Source organism: Equus asinus, chromosome 17 (genome assembly GCF_041296235.1).
Source record: "Equus asinus isolate D_3611 breed Donkey chromosome 17, EquAss-T2T_v2, whole genome shotgun sequence".
Taxonomy (NCBI): Eukaryota; Metazoa; Chordata; class Mammalia; order Perissodactyla; family Equidae; genus Equus; species Equus asinus.
Genome location: NC_091806.1, coordinates 14,814,509 through 14,834,523, shown reverse-complemented (window position 1 = coordinate 14,834,523; position 20,015 = coordinate 14,814,509). Strand labels below are relative to the sequence as shown.

General features: G+C 35.8%; 1 pseudogene; it reads left to right on the top strand.

Annotated features, from left to right (window-relative positions):
• The first annotated feature begins 7,758 nt into the window (after positions 1–7,758).
• On the top strand, positions 7,759–8,693 carry LOC139040747 (olfactory receptor 5L1-like; annotated as a pseudogene).
• The last annotated feature ends 11,322 nt before the right edge of the window (positions 8,694–20,015 follow it).

The following is a 20,015-nucleotide window of genomic DNA, read 5'->3' as shown; positions in this document are numbered from 1 at the left end:
TAGCAGTTAAATAAATGATTCTTCATCCTTTAAGAAATGAAATGTTCACTGTTGACAGCAGGGCAGTATAAAAGTGGCCATTGTATAAGGTAGAATATAATAAGTATCACAGAGGATATGAGAGAAAGAAAAGTTCAAATCCATCTAGGGACTTTAGGGTGATGCCTTCATAATGTAAGTATTGTTTGAACTTTTCCTTGGATACAAAAATGTACAAAATTTTAGGAGGTACATTTCACCAAGGAGTTTCATTCCAGAGACAAAAGCATGCCAAAATCAAGGAGATCCGAATGCAATATTGAGTCAATGATCCAACAAACTTTTTTTCTTGTGCAAATACTAAATAACATATATGTGTGTATCTTTGTGTATGTGTGTGGGTGAGTGTGATTTTTTTGTGTATACAGTTTATGTAACATATATGGAAAGTTGGCAAGACAAGGTCTACATCCTGAATGTATTTTGAAAGGAACTCCAGTGTGGCAGTATAAACTATGAGAGCCTCCACCAAAGGCTTAGAAATGCTAGATCTGATCTGAGAACATCTTATATGCAAAACGTAAGCAAGTGTCCACCCAACCCGTATTTTATGCTATAATTATGCCTATAAAGACAACAAAACATGAACTATACTTTATGTTTTATTTTTCTGAACATAAGTGTAATTTCTGAATCCTTTGTAACTGAACTCCTTAAAAGAAAAAACTTTTTGAAGTTGCCTTAAGTGTTGAAAACTAACTGCCTATATAACCTGAATCAAAATAAAATGGAAACCAGATAGTTATTAGCATCAAGACCTATTTAATCTGGCAAAGTAAAAATAATAGATCTATGCAACATTAATAACTCACTTTTGCTTCAATAACTTGTACACCCTTCTCCTTCGTTTTACTCTGCATATCTGGATAACATTCCAAAGAAATCATTAGTGTAATTGAGGATGTAAATTTCCAAGTGTTTTAGTAAGGAAGAGACAAGCAACCTGGGGAAAAATTTTATTTGGGCTCATAAAGTTATCTGGAATGTTCATATTATTTTGAATTTATGGTCAATAATTAAAATGTTTCATTTATGTATATTATTTGATAAGGAATCAATTAAACAGCGATTGTATACATAAGGATAAAATATGTGAGAAACAGTGTCTTAGAGACTGGATGTCTGATGATGGAATGATTTTTCTTCTATTAACTATGTTTCTCTGGGTATTCACAAATTTATCTTTCACTACACAACTGGCAATTACACAATTTTTAATTTTCTTTGAAATTAGGAAATTATTTATATTAATCTTAAATTGAAACAGTTATGGGTAATGCCTATTTATAGAGATTTTATTTTACTTATGTCATGCTTGGACCAAGGATAATCACACTTTGTGGTACAACTAACACAACTCATTGAGCTTTTACTTTGAGGAAACCAAGGTTCATAACATTTAAATGACTTAGCCAATGATGTAAAACTGGTGGTCACACAATTAAAGCAATCATTCAAGGCTGCAGACAATCAAAAACCTGCATTTTCCACCAAACGCTGACATACAATCAGATATTTTTCATTTTCAAGTTGTGACATTTCAGATTCTTTATGGTTGATTCTATATAGAACATGACTCATATTAGTAGTATTCACATTTACTGATCATGTGTTTTTGAACTAGTTTTTAAAAGGTGTATATCTCAAGAATTTAATTTTAGCTATAAAACATTTCATCATAGATTTAAATAGCAGCAAAAAGTGTGATTTCCTTTGCTTAGCATAATTCATCTAAAAAGCATAAATAATAACATCTGAAATCGTCATATCTGTGTCTTTCCTTCTCCTTAATTTATATTCAATTCTACTCGCTTTATTGAACATTATAATTTTATTATTCATGGTCATACTTTTTATTTCTTATTATCATAATCTTTCGGTAAAATAAAAAATTCTACTTTCTGGATCAAGTTAACCTTGTAATGATACAATAATAATTACATCAATAATTAAAAATGTAATTGCATTGTAAATTTGGATAAAACATAATCAAAATTTAAATTGTTTTCAGAAATATTTCTTTTTATGAGAAATATTATGAATATGTGTTTGGGTTTTCTATTTCAATCAATTAATGTATCCATCTAAAGATACCGCTTAATGTTAGAAAGAAAGAGTTTTCACTTTCATTTCTATTTCTTCTTTTTTTTATTTTGAGGAAGATTAGCCCTGAGCTAACTACAGCCAATCCTCTTCTTTTTGCTGAGGAAGACAGGCCCTGAGCTAACATCCATGCCCATCTTCCTCTACTTTATATGTGGGATGCAAACCACAGCATGGCTTTTGCCAAGCGGCGCCATGTCCACACCAGGGATCCTAACCGGTGAACCCCAGGCCGCCAAGAAGTGGAACGTGCAAACTTAACCACTGCACCACCAGGCTGGCCCCTATTTCTTCTTTTTAATTGATGAAAATACTGAGACTATTTGGTGATATTAAAAGTAAATGTGAATAGAAACTTTGTCAGAAATTGTGCTAAAATAGTAATGTCAATCAACTCTTTCACCTCTAACAAGGTTATATGTCAATTTCTCACAATGATCTTTCATCAAAATTTTTTTTAAAAAATACTGCATTAAACAAAATTAGATTGCCTTCCAATTTTGTTGAAGGCCAAAATTTTGGAAATTCTTTCTTTCTTTCTTTCTTTTTTTTTTTTTTTTAGGAAGATTAGCCCTGAGCTAACTACTGCCAATCCTCTTCTTTTTGCTGAGGAAGACTGGCCCTGAGCTAACATCCATGCCCATCTTCCTCTACTTTATATGTGGGACGCAAACCACAGCATGGTTTTTCCAAGCACTGCCGTGTCCGCACCCAGGATCCAAACCAGTGAACCCGGGGCCGCTGAGACGCAGAACGTGCAAACTTAACCACTGCAACACCAGGCCGGCCCCAGGAAATTATTTCTTTCAAAAGAATTCGTTACCCAGTGCGGCAGATTGCAAACAATGTTCGGATTCTCCAGTCCTCCTCACATCCATGCCCCTTTGCAACTCTTCTGATCAAATGGTGGAATCAGTTTTTCCACTCTTGGAATGTAGGTTTCTTTTGTGACTAGCTTTGGCCAGCAGAATACAGCTGAAGTGACATTGTGTCAGAGAACCCTTGTGACTTTCTCACAACCTTTTGGAATTTTCACGGTCTCTTAGAAAAGCTGTTACATGAACCATCACAGACTATCATAGTGGATAATAAGAAACAGAACACAAACCCCCATCACATGTGCTGTCATTTAGCCAAACCACCAGACTTGGGTGTGAAGCCTCTTAGATCATCTAACCTGTGAAGTGGTTATCATAGGCACAGCAAACCAAGCCAAGATCAACCATGTCAGGATTAGACTAACAGTACTAACTTACTGACTCATGCAATAGTGACCAATACAATAAGTCGTTTTTGTTTTTAACTAATATGTTTTGAAGCGGTTTGTTATACAATCATTAGAACCACTCACTTTATCAATTTCTGAAAAGGTTACCTCAAAGAACTTCCAAGTCTTATCAAATAACAATTAAGCATGTTATTATCCTTCCAATTAGACTAGGCACCTTGACCAAAACAATGGAATTAAAAAGTTTAGAAAATTTAACATATCGTTGATGTCATTGAACCTTGCCAGTACAATATTTTACTAACATGGTACTATTGTATGTGTTTTAATTACATTTACTCAAAAGCTTAGACATTCAATTGATATTATTCAAATTATGGAAAATGACCATGAAATCCATTTCAATAAAACTTTTATTTAAATTACTTTGTATGCATGTGAGGAAGATTGGCCCTGAGCTAACATTTGTTTCCAATCCTTCTCTTTTTTATGTCGAATACCTTCACAGAGTGGCTTGACCACCAATACTTGGTCCACGCCCAGGATCCAAACCTGCCCACACTAGGCTACCGAAGGCGAGCACACAAACTCAACCACTGCACCACCATGCCAGCCCCTTTAAATTAATTTTTACAAACACCTGCCATGTCTTTAAATCTAAGACAAATAGGTAAGCAAAGTAACTATCCTGTGAGTGAGTGGACCAGATGATCTAAAATATCACTGCCAATGATACTCATTATAGATAGTCTTTTAGTTTTTCTGTCATGAGACTCTCTCCTTCTTTAGGATACATTTTGTGACTGTAGTTTCAGGGTGCGCTAACAACAAAACAAATATATGTTAAAAAAAAATATGGTCATCAGTCTAGTATATATCTGAATTCAAAACCACTGTATTGGCTAAAATACTTGTCTAATGCTAACATTTTCCATGAAAAGAAATATGTACTATATGCCAGAGTCATGACAAGAAGCTATACCATCGGTTTGAAGTGTCTTGAAAAGGAAAACTTCATTCTTCATAAGAAACAACATTTCAAATTTTCTTATGTTTTAGATTTTGGAAGTTTGCTTTTATTCTTCTAATTGGGATAATTAACGTACTAATATGTGAAGGGATAAGAGGAATCTTTACTTTTGAAAAATAAGAAAAATGGAATTGTGAGTGCTAGGTGGAAAGGAGACGCAGAAACACCCCTCAAACTCAGAAAATTATCAGAGGGATTAATTTTAGGAAAACATACATAGGTTGTTGAGAATTTGGAAACTGGTTACCTGTAGCTAATTACATCCATGGAATTCTTGGAATGTTTAATATATCCAAGGACACAAATCACAGATAGTGGTTTGAACACTGTTGGTTTAGGAAGATATCATATGGTCAGAAAAGGAGCAGACGTGGGAGAGATCCTTGAGGAGATCCTGTTTAGTGTTCTCCAGCACTGAGTAAAGACTATGCCATCCCAGCATCATTCAGTAGGTCTGATCTTCCTCACAGGATCATATGTGTGGCACAACCCCAAAAGCAGCATATGATTTCATTCTATCAGTTATTCTGTGTTAGCCTTTGGGCAAGTTGGACCTGACTATGCCTCAGTCACCTCATTTATAAAGTTACATAACTGTACCAATCTTATATATTATTATAAAGATGAAATATGTTATTAGTTGTATTAAGAACAGTACCTAGTATACAGGGAGTAGTCAATAAATGTGATCAATTCTTATTATTCTCAGTAAAACAGGTGCATTATTGCTACCTCTTTCTGGTATTTGGCAGAACTCTAGTGTGGCTTTGGCCCTTATGCCCTCCAGGAAGGAGCTTATGTGTATAAGACAGGCAAAATTTGTAAGACCTATTCACATATTTCACAATGGCGATGTGATTCCTGGCTCACAGAGCAATGCTTGGATGCAAGATACAGTGCTCTGTAATTCATTATAAATGCTGTAAGGAATCATTTTGAATTATAATAATATGTACCAACTTGAGATAGTATTTCCCCCTGTTTATATCTCATAGAAATCATAATTGTTTGAGTCCCAAGATGGTGTTGTTTTCTTGATATCTTGTTGATGTCCCACAAAGATCAACGATTATTTTGGGAAGCAGAAGGAACATAGGCCCCAGAGGTACAGACACAAAGACATAAAGCCTAAAACACTTTCCATCATAACATCTTGAGAAACAGGGGAAATAATGACCATCCCACAGGTTGGTTGGTTGGACTATACACTGGTTTTTGGAATACACATGAGTGATATATTCTGAGCCTTGGAATTTGTTATATTTTTTTCTCATGGGACTAATTTACTATGGCTATGTGTGAGAGAAGGCGGAATTGTAAATGAGGGCAGTGGTATTAGACATATTTTAAGAAATCTGTATTTAGCCTTCTCTTAGAGTGTTTTAAGAAGTGACATATTTTGAACACTCTCTTTATGAAAATATTTTCCCTTTCCATATTGGAAAACAAGCTTAATTGAAAACTGGAGGACTTTAATCCACAGAACCAAGTGTCTTGTAACAGCTATTAGTGTAAAAGCAAAATGGAGAGGAATTATTATGCACTGTGCAAAACACTTTGAAATGTCTCTCCTTAGCAGATTTCTCAACCTTGGTAATATTGACCTTTGGGCCCAGATAATATTTCGGTGTTTGCATGTGCTGTTGTTATCTGTGTGTGGGGGCGAGACTGTCATGTGCATCATAGAGTGTTTAGCACCATCTCATCTATGCACTAGATGTCAGTAGCATTCCTCCGTATGGTGACAACAAAAAATGTCTCCAGATATTGCCAAATGTCCCATGGAGATCAAAATAACTCCTGGTTAAGAACCACTGATTTATAAGTAATCAGCAGCCTGATTTTTCATCTTTAGGCTAGAAAACAGAAAAAAGGTTTTTAAAATTATGTACTACAGTGAACTCAGAAAAAGACAAATAAGTCAATTTTACTGGCTGTTGAAGAGATAACATTTATCATCAGAATGATTATTTGTTTGCAAACCTGGATTTCTTAATACATGTATCCTTCACCTCTTTGAAGTCATTTGAAGAATGACAAACATAACTGGATATGTTGAGTTTTAGTCCAGATTCTTTTTCCTCCAAGAATAACTAACGAGTACATCTTCAGTCATGTATATATCAACAAAGAGTCAGGAGAGAGAGGATTAATAAGAGTGTTCTCACCCTCTGTGGGCATTTTCTGTATGTCAAAGTCTGGAATCTGTCCATCCCTTGTTAAAAACATCACACTCTCTTTCTCCAGTCTACTCCATAAACCTTATGTTTTGTAAGAATTCAGGCAAGTTTCTACATTGTTTTTTGAAGAAAGTGATTGGAATGAAATATTTATGTGTCATGGAAGTTTTGATAATTAAATATGCATTTCAACTTACGTAAATGTATATAATATCCTATCCGTGAAATCTGGCTTACTATTTTTTAACTTGCTATTTTATCATATTCTTTTTGCAGGTCATTAAAAGTTCTTCAAAAGCATTCATTTTAACAGCTGCATAGTTTTCTGTAATATATATATGCTATAACTTTAGCCATTTTCTTCTTGTTTGACACTTTATTTCTAAGTTTTATTATCGTAAATAATGCTGCAATGCAGCAGCAAGAATTTGTGTTAATAGTTTCATATTCACATCTTCAATTAGTTCTACAAATAGATTTAAAGTAGTGAATTCATTTCTCAAATAGCTCTTTATAAGGCTTCAAAGTCATAGTTACAGAAGGTCTGACTCCAAGTAACAATTCCGTGAACAACGCACGACATTGAATTGCATTATTAACAAGATCACTATGCTAATTTCATAGGAAAAAATGCTAGCATAGAGTATAAAAGCTACTTTCTCCATTTAAAAGATGTTGACTAATATTAGCACTTGTGGGTTAACAATCTTAAATGGGCATATTTATCATCATTTCAGTGGAAAACAGAGAAGAGTACTATGTACTATAAAATATTGTTTCCCAGGATCCTAATGTTTCTAGTACTGATAAAAGTGAAAAAGAGACTTGAATTTCACAAGATGATATGGTAATTAAATAATGTGCCCTGTATTACTAATGACTCAGTTTCAAGCTATAAACTATCTAGGGCTAGTTTAAGGAATCATATAGGCTCTTATGGATGTGAATGCTTTTGTGTGATCTGTGAATTAAACTATGAGCTCCAGACATTTTGTAAGCTACAATGTCTGAACTTTTCATAAACTTCACAAAGCAAAGTCTTATTTCTTTGCTGAAAAATATTTACTATCTCATTTATTTTCATGTTTTTTTCTTAGGAGACAGTCAAAAATGAAATTGGGTTCTTATAGTAGAGAATGAATATTAACATTTTTCTCAAATCCAAGTGAAGTGGGAACATGGGCAAGGAGAACTGCACAGCTGTGGCAGAGTTCATTCTCCTTGGCTTAGCAAATCTCCCTGAATTAAAGGTCTTCCTCTTTCTGGTGTTTCTTCTCATCTTTGGAGTGACAGTTTTGGGCAAACTGGGCGTGATTGCACTGTTTCAGGTCAACTATCAACTTGACATTCCCGTTTACTCTTTCCTCAACCACTTATCCCTTGTGGATCTCTGTTACTCCACAATCATCATGCCTAAGATCTTAGCTAATATGTTAAATGAAGACAAAACCATTTCTTTTCTGGGATGTGCTGTGCAATTCTACTTGTTTTGCCCATGTCTGGTAACTGAGGTCATCCCACTAGCTGTGATGGCCTATGACTGTTTTGAGACCATCTGTAACCCACTGCTGTACATGGTCACCATGTCAGGGAATCTCTGTGTGGAGCTGGTGTCTTCCTGCTGCTACCTCTGTGGGACTGTGTGTTCTCTGATTCACTTGTGTTTAGCTCTTGACATCCTGTCCTATAGGTCAAATGTGATTAACCAGTTCTTTTGTGATTTACCCCCTCTTATGTCTTGCTTGTTTTGATGTTACTATGAATGAAGTGTTGCTATACATGGTGGCTAGTTCTAACGAAATCATCACCATCATAATCAGCTTCATTTCCCACTTTTTATTCTCATCACTGTCCGGAGGATGCACTCTGTAGAGGAAAGATGCAAAGCCTTTTCTATCTATGCCTCCCACCTCACAGCCATCATTGTCTTCCACGAACAATCCTTTTAATGTATTGCTGGCTCAGTTCTGGCAACAGTGTGGATACTGACAATGTGGCCATGGTGTTCTACACTGTAGTGATTCTCATGCTGAATCCTCCTATCCATAGCTTGAGAAATAAGGACATGAAAGAAGCTCTCAGAAAAGAGGAGGGCTCCAAATTATTTTCCTAGAGAATATTTTCTTAGCAGAACTCAGTGTTCCAAAGTGGAGGCTGGTAGAGGGGTAAATCATTGGGCTTCAGTGTTGAAGTGGGGACAACAGTCAAGAGGTAGGTAGTTGTGACAGAGCCTTTTTTATTCACGTATCTTTTTGCCTCTTCCATTTACAAGAGTAGAATTGAGCATATTTCAAAGTTTGCAGCCTACTTCTTTACTTTTATTTAATCTAAAATGATTTAAAAGAGTACCTTTAATGGAGTGTTAAGACCTACACATTCAGTTTTATGTAACACCTCATAAGCTTAGTGAAGAACTCAGTATAGTCACATTTTATTTCACATATTTATTTGTAAATATGATACAATTCAAAATTGAATTCCTGTTATTTTACAATGAACATAACGTTTGTCAGTTTATGCACAGAATGAGATTACCATATGTGTATATATCCTCTTTGTTGTTTATTTCCTGCCTCCTTCATTATTCTTTGTTGTTGTGATTGCAATGTCCAGTTTTGTTGGAAGTTCAGATACTATCATATCTGAAAAGTGGAGACATTAGGAATAATTTTTTCAGAGTAATCTTAGAAAAATTAAATTACCTATCATGTGCTAAGAACTTCGAATAATTCCCAGCATCTAATTAGTTCTCTGTCTCTCTGTCTGTGTCAGTTTCTCTGCATTAGTATGTCTTTCTGTCACTCATATAATATATTTTATCATATGTTATATATTTATATATATTTCTAATAATTTAATAACCATTGTTATAAGTGGCAACATTTCTGACTTAGGCCTTTTGTTTCATTTTATTTTTCACTTGTTATCTTCATGCTTATTTTACAATATTTTGGATCAAATGCTTACCGTGACTGATAAGTTGACGTCTAAATTCTGTTTATGTTCTTTGCCATGTCATTGCTCTTGATTTAATGACCTTTTTTCACCCTTCCCCTATGTGTCTAAACCACATCATTCAATCCTCATTCACCCTTCAGTACTTGGGAAGGGGTGCAAGTTGCAGAGTTCCTCGCAAATGTTTTAATATAACAGTTGAATTAATAGTCACACTTCAAGAAGTAACTCACTCATATGAGTATTTATTCATACCAGATTAAAAGTGTCTTTTGGGAAGAAACAAGAGTGGAATTGACATCAACAACATGGTGGAGTGAACTGTTCTGTTTGTCTCTCACCCTTTTGAAATAGAACTAAATGAACATTCACTGACCAATGAAGGCAGCCCACACAGCAGAACAGGATGTGGGAGAGACACACACAGCTACACATCTAAAGGTGGATGCACTGGCCTCCCAGGAAGGAGTAGAAAGAGATGAGCATGTCCTGTTCTCTTCTAGTAGCCTTGCGCATGCACACAAACACTTTCCAGCCTAGCACAAGTTCCCTGAAAGTTGGAACATGCACTGGGGAAACTGTAGCCCCAGGAGGTGGTGGTAGCCCTTAACTCATGCTCATGATCACTTTTCTAGCAATGAGGGGCAGCCCTTCATGCCCCTGTGCCACCAAGGAGTAGCGATAGCTCAGTCCCAGTGAGGAAGCCCCACTTGCCAAGCACAGTGGTTGGTCCAGAGGACCTCAAGCAGAGACCACAGCAGATCTACATGTTGGGGCAAACAGACCCCAGGCCCATGTGAGAACACATAATGCTGCTGAGACCCACAAGAGGGAACATGTCCTGGGTGGCTGTGGGAAGAGGCAGTGGCAGCTTTTAGACCACTGGGATAATTTTTCTGGTGTGGAGGTAGAGTCTACAGTGCCCCTTCAGTACCAAGGAGTGGCCCTAGCTCAGTTCCAGAAAGGAAGCCCTGCCTGCCAAGCTTAGAAGCCCCATGGGCCTCAAGCAGAAATTGCAGTAGATCTACACACTGGGGCAAACACACCCAAGTCCTGCATGAGCGCTCATAGTACTGCCGAAATCTGAAAGAGGGAACGTATCCCAGGGTGCTATAGAAAAAGGAAGCAGCATTAGCCCACTGGTGATCACTTTCCTGGTGGGGAGGGGATGCCCATAGCACCCTTGTACCGCCAAGGAGTGAGCCTACCTTGGTCCAGCAGTGAAGCCCTACACACTAATCACAGTCCACAAAAGCACCTGAATGCACCTCAGGCTGAGACAAGCACCCATAATACCCCCACAGCTTCCAACAGATGGGGTGGGGCCAGAAACTCTGCTCCTGCATCCCCCTAGTGGAAACAGGTAGAATCTGCCACCTAATAATAACACAAATGCCCTGACAAAAGATTAGTTCATCAAACACCATGAGAAACAACAGCAACAATTCAAACAAAAGGAAAATGACAGTAATTGAGAACCTCCCAAAAAACAAAAGCCCAGTACCAGATAGCTTCTCTGGAGAATTCTACCCAACATTCAAAGAAGATTTAATACCTATCCTACTCAAACTATTCCAAAAAATTGAAGAAGATGGAATGCTCCCTAACACATTCTATGAGGCCAACATTATCCTGATATCAAAACCGGACAAGGACAACAAAAAGATGGAAACCTACAGGCCAATATTGCTGTTAAATTTAGAGGCAAAAATCCTCAAAAGAATATTGCCAAACCAAATACAGCAATACATTAAAAGGATTGTACACCATAATCAAAAGAGATTTATTCCAGGGATGCAGGAATGGCACAACATCCGCAAATCAATGTGATACACCACATTAACAAAATGAGAAATAACAATCACATGATCCTCTCAATAGATGCAGTGAGAGCATTTGACAAGATCCAACATCCACTTATGATAAAAACTCTCAAAAAAATGTTTATAGAAGGAAAATAGCTTAGCATAGTGGCCATATACAACAAAACCACTGCCAATATCATAATTAATGGTGAAAAACTGAAAGACATCCCTCTGAGAACAGGAATAAGCAAGGGAGCCCACTCTTGCCATTCCTATTTAACATCATTCTGGAGGTTCTTGCCAGAGCAATAAGGCAAGAAAAATAAATGAAAGGAATCCAAATGAGAAAGGAAGAAATGAAAAGACAGCCCACCAATTGGAGGAAAATATTTTCAAATGATTTATCAGACAAGGAGTTGATCTCCAAAATACATAAGGAACTCATATAACTCAACAACACAAAAAAACAACTTGATCAAAAAATAGGCAGAGGAGATGAACAGACATTTTTGCAAAGAAGATATACACATTGCCAATAGATGCATGAAATGATGTTCAAAATAGCTAATTATTAGGGACATGCAAATCAAAACTATAATGAGATATCATCTTACACAAGTCAGCATGGCTATAATTACCAAGACAAAAAAACAACAAATGTTGGAGAGGACGTGGAGAAAAGTGAACCCTCATACACTGCTAGTGAGAATGCAAACAGGCACAGCCACTATGGAAAGCAGTGTAGAGATTTCTCAAAAATTTAAAAATAGAAATACCATATGACCCTGCTATCCCACAACTGGGTATTTATCCAAAGAACTTGAAATCAATGATCCCAAGAGATATATGTACCCCTATGTTCATTGCAGCATAATTCGCAATAGCCAAGAAGTGGAAGCAACCCAAGTGCCCTTTACAGATGAATGGATAAACAAGATGTATATATGTACAGCAGAACACTACTCAGCCCTAAGAAAACACAATATTGTCCCATTTGCAGCAACATGGATGGAACTTGAGGGTATTATAGTAAGTGAAATAAACCAGACAAAGATAAATACTGCATGATTTCACTCATATGTGACAGATAACAAACACAGGGATAAAGAGAACAAACTGGTGGTTACCAGAGGAGAAGGGGATTGGGGGTAGGTGAAAGGGATAAAGGGGCACATATGTATGGTTATGGATAAAGATTAGACCATTGGTGGTGAGCAGGAGGAAGTGTATTCACAAACTGATAAACAATAATTTACACCCAAAATTGCACAATGTTATAAATCATCATGATCTCAATAATATTACTTGAAAAAAAAGCAAGCTAAAAATAGTCTTTTAGAAAGAATAACCAATAGCCAGCATAGAGTCATGTTCAGAAATTTTTAAAAACTAAATTAAACATTTCAACAAAGAACCCATTTAGGAACTGGGGAAACAATTTTAAAGGTTAAAATGAGCGATATTATGAAGTTTTGTTCTGATCTACCAACTAGTTTAATTCTTTTAGAATCACATTGATTGTAAATGCATTTTAAGCAGAATCATTTTTGAAAATATAGTAATTAGAGCTTGTTCAGGATACTGTTGAACAATAACAGAAACTTCTTTACACTTTTAAAGCTAATAACATTAATATCAGCATTCTTTTCTTTGTTTATTTTCATTTTTTAATTCACCAAGGAATGATACTTAGCTGAGGTATATGATAAACAAACAAGGAAACAAATAAAAACAAAACACAAGTTATTTTACTGCATGTTTTGCTTATGTCACTATCTGTGATTTTAGACACATCCACTAGACTCTGGCCTCAATCTCATCATAGCATTTATTTTTGAAAGATAGGACTTGGACAGGAATAAGTCTCATTTTATTTCAATTTAGATGTAACATATCCATGATTATCTAAATCTGATAGATGAGGACAATGTTTCCAAGTTTCTCAGGAATGCTAACTCTGGAATGCTTCCCTCCATGTGCTCCTCTTCTCTATGTCCATTACTATTTCTTAGTCCAAGTATTATAAGATTCACCATCTTTAACTGTATGCCCAAGAAAAAAATCTTTACTCATTCAACTATGAGACAATTATTGATTTGTCATTAATTATAAGATACATCAAACCTGAGATATTATAACAGGTGAAAATACATCTTAAAAATAGCTGAAACATACTATGGATTCAAATGCCAACGATTTTCTCTAAAATTCTGTCAGGAAAGCAAAATGAAATGAAAGAATTGAGTCCATATTGCATCCTACATTTTAAATTCAATTTTCAGAGCTAAATCAAGGCTTTCCAATCCATGACTACTTGATCCTTACAGCACAGGCCAAAGGTCAGTATAGTATAGAAGAAGCATCAGAAGACTAGAAGATGAAATTGAGTTACAGGTTTGGCTCCAGCAACTAATACATGGACTTGAACAGTGAGAACATTCTTACTCCTGATGTGAAGAGTATCAGAGACATCTCAAATATTTCAGATGAAAAAAATAAAGCTAAGGGTCCTGCTTCAATAATACTTATGTATGGGTGCATTTCTTCCTGGGTAGATGTAGAAATACAAGAGAAAGAGAGATTGTCCATGACATCCAGAAACACACAGTCAGGCTGAAGAGAAAGCAGTGTAAATATATAGACTGATAACTACATCACACTGCGGCCCAAGCGATAACTAAAGGATGTATCACAGAAATTATGACTTTCAAAGAATAATGACTTTTGTCTGAAGAAGCTAAAGAAGGTTTCTTACAGAGATTGATGACTCAGCAGTATCTTCTAGATGGATGGGATAAGTAGTGAGTTAAGGGTACCCAGATTGATGAGAAATTGGATAAATGTGCAGATGTGTAAAACCGTAGATAGATAGATGATAGATGGATAGAGATAGATACACAGATATATACATAGACAGATATGGAGACAAAAATTTGTACAGAAAGTCGACCAGGTTAAGTCTAGTAGAGAAAAACTGGGAGAAAATTTTAGGAATTTAAAAATGCACCAGTGGGGCCAACCCCGTGGCACAGTGGTTAAGTTCACATGCTCTGCTTCAGTGGCCCTGGGTTCGCCAGTTTGGATCCTGGGTGCAGACATGGCACCGCTTGGCATGCCATGCTATGGCAGGCATCCCACATACAAAGTAGAAGAAGGTGGGCACGGATGTTAGCTCAGGGCCAGTCTCCCTCAGCAAAAAGAGGGAGATTGGCAGCAGTTAGCTCAGGGCTAATCTTCCTCAAAAAAAAAAAAAAAAAAAGCACCAGTAAGTGACTATGAGTCACTCAGATTTGCAATCTAGGGAATTATTTGCTTAATATAGCTGTTAATTTTTAAAAAAAAAATTTAGTTTACACTTATTTAGTTTATTTATTTTTGGAATAAGTGATATATTTCTATGGTCCACTTCTTTTCTCTAACGTGAAAAATGCCTAATATATACTTCCACAGAGACTTTATGCATATTCAAACAAACACCTAAATATAAATTGACTTCCTTTGAAAAGAGTTATTTTAGTGGCAGCGTGGCATACGGATATAGGAGAGTGAATATATAGGCTTAAAAACCAATTTGGAGGCTATTGAACCATACAAGTGTAACGTAATAAAAATTATGATTTAAAGAAATGCCAATGGTAATAGAGAAGACAGAATCAAGAATTTTGTGGTAATGTGGTGTTTTAAGGGACTACAGAGTCTTGGGATGAAAGCTTTATGATAAATTAGAAGTAAATATAATATCATACTGTGAATGGTACACAATATATTTGTTTATCAGGTATTCAAGTTGTTTGCAATAACTTTAGAAACCCTAATATACTGGTTCTAGCCAGATGTAGCTTCTTGTGGGGAGAGTGAGAAACCAAATTCCCATTTGAAGTCCTACCATCAACATATATGAGGAGATTTGCTCAGCTCCTGATATAATTAATAGCATCATAATAAAGTTGCTGAGGCCCCTGAGCAGGATCTTCCCTCTCGCTCAGTGTGGTTAGTGTAACCAGGGGGCAGTTATGCCTTACAGAAACCAGAGACATGGTAGATACATAAGAAATATTTCTTAAAAGACAAATACTATTTAATCTCACTTATATGTGCAATCTAAAACAGTCAAACTCACAGAAGCAGAAAGTAGAATGGTGTTGTCAGGGGCTGAGAAGGGGGGAAGTGGAGAGATCTCAGTCAAGGGATACAAAGTTTCAGTTATGCAAGCTGGATAAATTCTGAAGATCTAATGTACAACAATGTGACTAAATTTAACAAGACCTTACCGTCTACTTGAAACTTGCTAAAGGGCTGAATTTAGGTATTCTCACCCAAAAAAGAAAGAAAATAGTAATTTGAAGTGATGGATATGTTGATTAGCTTGATTGTGTTGATTATTTCACAATGTATATGTATATCAGAATATTGGGTTGTACTCAAACACATGTGATTTTTATTTGTCAATTATACCTCAATAAAGCTAGAAAAAAACTTAAAAAGAATAAAACAATGTACTAAAAGAGAAAAATGATTGTTGAGTAAATAAAAAAGACAACTTCTGCTATGATTTGCTATTATAGAAAAATTTGGGGAAGCTATGAGAATGATCATGGAGCATGAGAAGACATTTAAAGTTCCAGTTAACTTTTATATAAAATGTTTCTAAAGCTACTGTTGTTTTTCTTCAAGTATTCCAAGAAGTTGCAATTAAAGTAGAAAACAATCATTAATTTGAATTGCTTATTTTAAGTCCTTTGGAGAATAAGGCAAGCAATTTTCTCTGGGGCCTGTTGGCACAGGGAGTGGAAGCAGATATGAGTCTTAGCATCTCCCCGAGACTAGCTATCCAGAGGGAGGAAAGGGGTGCCTTTTCCACCAGCAGTTTCGTTTGTAGCTCAGAGAAAATATGGACATTATTTTTCGTATAAGTTATGTAGAAGATGCCTTAGATTCAGTCAGTTCCTCATGAGAAAAATAATTTGGGGAAACTTTTGAGCCAGTGAAAACATTAAGTATCTGGAAGAGGAAGCAGTCTCTTTATACAGACCTTTGTATAGAGGGCCTGGCTTAGCTGAGCTCCTCCACAGCAGTGTCTGGAACACCTGTTTCCTGGGAGTAGGAAAATAGAAGGGCCCTGAGAGCTTTCGGGTGTATGTCTGTGAGTGTGATCTTTTTGGAAGAGTTGCGCAAGGGTGAATATGGCGATATTTAAATAAAATTGAATTGAAAGGAAAAAAATGAAACTTCTGGAGAAATACAATAAACAGCTCCTACTCTAAATAAGATTTTAGAGCATGGAAAAAGTATATTGGCTCACAAGGGGAAAAAGAAAGAAAAGTGAAGAAATAATAAGGAAGAAGTTTTAAAATACCATACTTCCCAGATTTAAAGATACTACAAATTGCCTAATCTGTATAATAATATCATTTGGGAGATAAGGAACTATGATACTTAATTTTCACATTAGTTTTAAATTGAATTCAAATAGACTAAATATGAAAATTTACCAGAATCAAGGAAATAAGTCAATAGTTCTCAACTACAGGTGAATATGTACTGCCCTCTCCCGCTAAGGGGACACATAACAATGTCTGGAGACATTTTGGTTGTCACAATGGAGGGACTATTGATGAGTACAATACTGTCATCTAGTGGATAGAGGCCGAGATGCTGCTATATGTGGTACAATACCGAGGGCAGCTCCCCATAACAAAAAAAAATAATTCATCACACAATGTCAATAGTGCCAAGAATAAGAAACTTTGATAAAGGGAATTAAGAAATAACTTTATAATAGTGACAATTGACTGGAAAACATCGCCTTCTGATTGAACTTTAAATCCTTGGATGTCTGAACATATAGGGCCATCGAGAATTCTCAGTGCTATATGGGAGCTCCAAACTTTAATCCCGGAACATCTTGAACCATAACGTTCAAGGGTTACAGAAAAAGAGACATCCTTACCAGAAATGTTAGTCTAAGAAAAAATATTCATTATAAAGAATTATAATTGAGGGAATTCCTGACATGCTTGATTTACAGTATTAAAAAGAGGAAAGTTCCAGGAGAACCGGGATGTCTTCCTCACAGTAACATTCTGAGTTGTTCTGGATATAGGGTTGCCAAATTTGGCAAACAAAAATACAGAAGGCTAAATTTAATTTGAACTTCAGATAAACAATGAATAACTGTTTAGCGTGGACATTGCCATGTGATATTTCAGACATACTTATAGCAAATATTCATTATCTAGCTGAGATTTAAATTTAACTGGGGGTATTTTCCTCAGAACCAATTTGGTAAATTCCACCCTTCTCTCTGTACTAAGAACTTTTTTATGATAAATGTCTTCAAATTGTGGAGAGATCTTAATTCTCACCTAAATTCTTGACGTGTAATGGAGGACAGAATGAATTTCCCAGGAACCATACGGAAAGAAGAGAGAAGGGTCTGGAAAAGGGAAGAGTCCTTCTCAATGTTTAAGTGTAATTATCATACTTATTCCTGAACAGGGATGTTTCTCTATCTTTCATTCTCTATATTTCATCCTGACTCAGATCTTCAGAACAGCACTGTGGCCCTCAACACATGCATTGGACTAGTTTCCATAGTTTTACAGTATGAAGACTGCCTTTAAAATGACAAAAGAATTAGCAAAAAAATGTAAAAATGTGATCTTTACATAATAAAAATGTGAATATCTCAATTTGCAATGTAGATCTGAGCCTAGCTTAGAGGGATGGGTACATGACTGGGAATTTAAGAATCTGGGTTCTAGTCGTATGTTGATCATCCAATATCTATATGTCATTGTACAAGTCATGTGTTCTTTAGGTTTCCCTGTGCTTACCTATAGAAAAAGGGAGTTTAATAGATATTCTATATTACAAAACATAAATCACTATTCACGTTGATATTTTACCTATATAGTTGAAAATAAGAATGATCATTAAAGTGTTAAATTGAAATTTTAAATGTGGAAATAATTAAGCCTATAGGCTCTTCTTTCTTTACATCAAAATACATGTAGATATTTTAATAGAAATTAATTCTAATTATAGAAGTTATTTCAGATGCTCCACTTTTCATTAGTAATTGTAGGATGGAAAAATTGCTTTTTCATTTTTCTAGACATTTCTTTGCAGAATTCATGAATTCAGTGAGATTAGATCGTCTCACATGAGGATTAGAGTACAGGTTATCACCTAAGTTTCTTGAGTTCATAGTTATTACACTTGTAGTCTTTTGAGTTATATTTATGAACATGAACAGAATTAAGTATTATAATTTTTGAGAAAGTAAAATTAACTTGTAACTCTTTTCTAAAACGTTAGATATTCCTGTGTTGGATCCCAACAACTATCACGTTTATAACACAGATCTATTTTGTCTCACTTTAAAACTCTACACAGGGGATAGTTAAGCATTATTCATGTGCCAATCCCTCTCCATAATATATTATTTCCAAGAATGATCTTCAGATCCTATCATCAGGAAACATATTTCTGGCAGAAAGAAATATAATGGCTGGGGCTACATTCACACTCAGATTTCTCAGATTCCCCAGAACTGTAAAACTCTTCTTGGTATTTCTGGTCATTGACAGATTCAGTGTGGTAGGGCATCTTGGAATAGTTGTTATCATAAAAATTAACCCAAAGCTACACACCCTCACGCACATTTTTCTCATCCAACTCTCATATATGGATTTCTGCTATCCTTCCGTCATTGCTCCCAAGACACTGTGAAACTACTTGCAGATCACAGAACCATTTCATTTTCAGAATGTGTGGTGAAATTCCTTTTCTTTTGCACCATTGTCATCCCTGAATTAACTGTATTTGCTATGATGGCCAATGACCACTTGTGGCCATTTGCAACCCTCTGCTCAACACAGTTGCCATGTGTCAGAAACTCTGTGCCATGCTTGTAGTTGTATCATATGCATGGGGAGTAGCATGTTCTTTGCTATGCACATGTTCTGCTATGAAAATTATATTTTCAGGGTTTCAGTGTAATCAATCACTTCTGTGAGCTGTCCTCCCTTATTTTCCTATCTCTGATTTTTATCTCAGACAGTTATTTCTTTTCATTGTTGCCACTTTTAATGAGGTGAGCACATTGCTCAGCATCCTCTCGTGTTATGTGTTCATTGTTGTCATCACTTTAAAGATACATTCAGCTGGTGGGCACCACAAAGTCTTCGCCACCTCTGACTCACACCTGACCTCAATCACCATCTTTCATGGCACTATTATTTTCCTCTACTGAGCGCCTAACTGCAAAAACTCCAGGCACACAGTCAAAGTGTCCTCTGTGTTTTACACAGTGGTGATCCCCATGTTGAATTCTCTGATCTACAGTTTGAGAAATAAAGATGACAAGGATACAGTCGGTAAAATTATAAAAACAAGGGTTTTTTTCATATTGAATGCAGGTGTTAGTAAATATTTACTTCAGATTTTTCAGAACACCTTTCTTATTTTTGAATAAACTGTGCATGAAGAGTTCACTTTCAATAATTACTTTAGATTTTCAAAAAGAAAGAACATGAGATTTAGGTTAGAGAGACTATATCTGGCTCTGGTTGTATAAACCAGAGAAGACCAGTTATCCTCAATTTGTCTTTATTTGCAAAAATCATTTAATAGGATGCCAGCAACATGGTGGAGTGAGCTGTTCCCTTTGA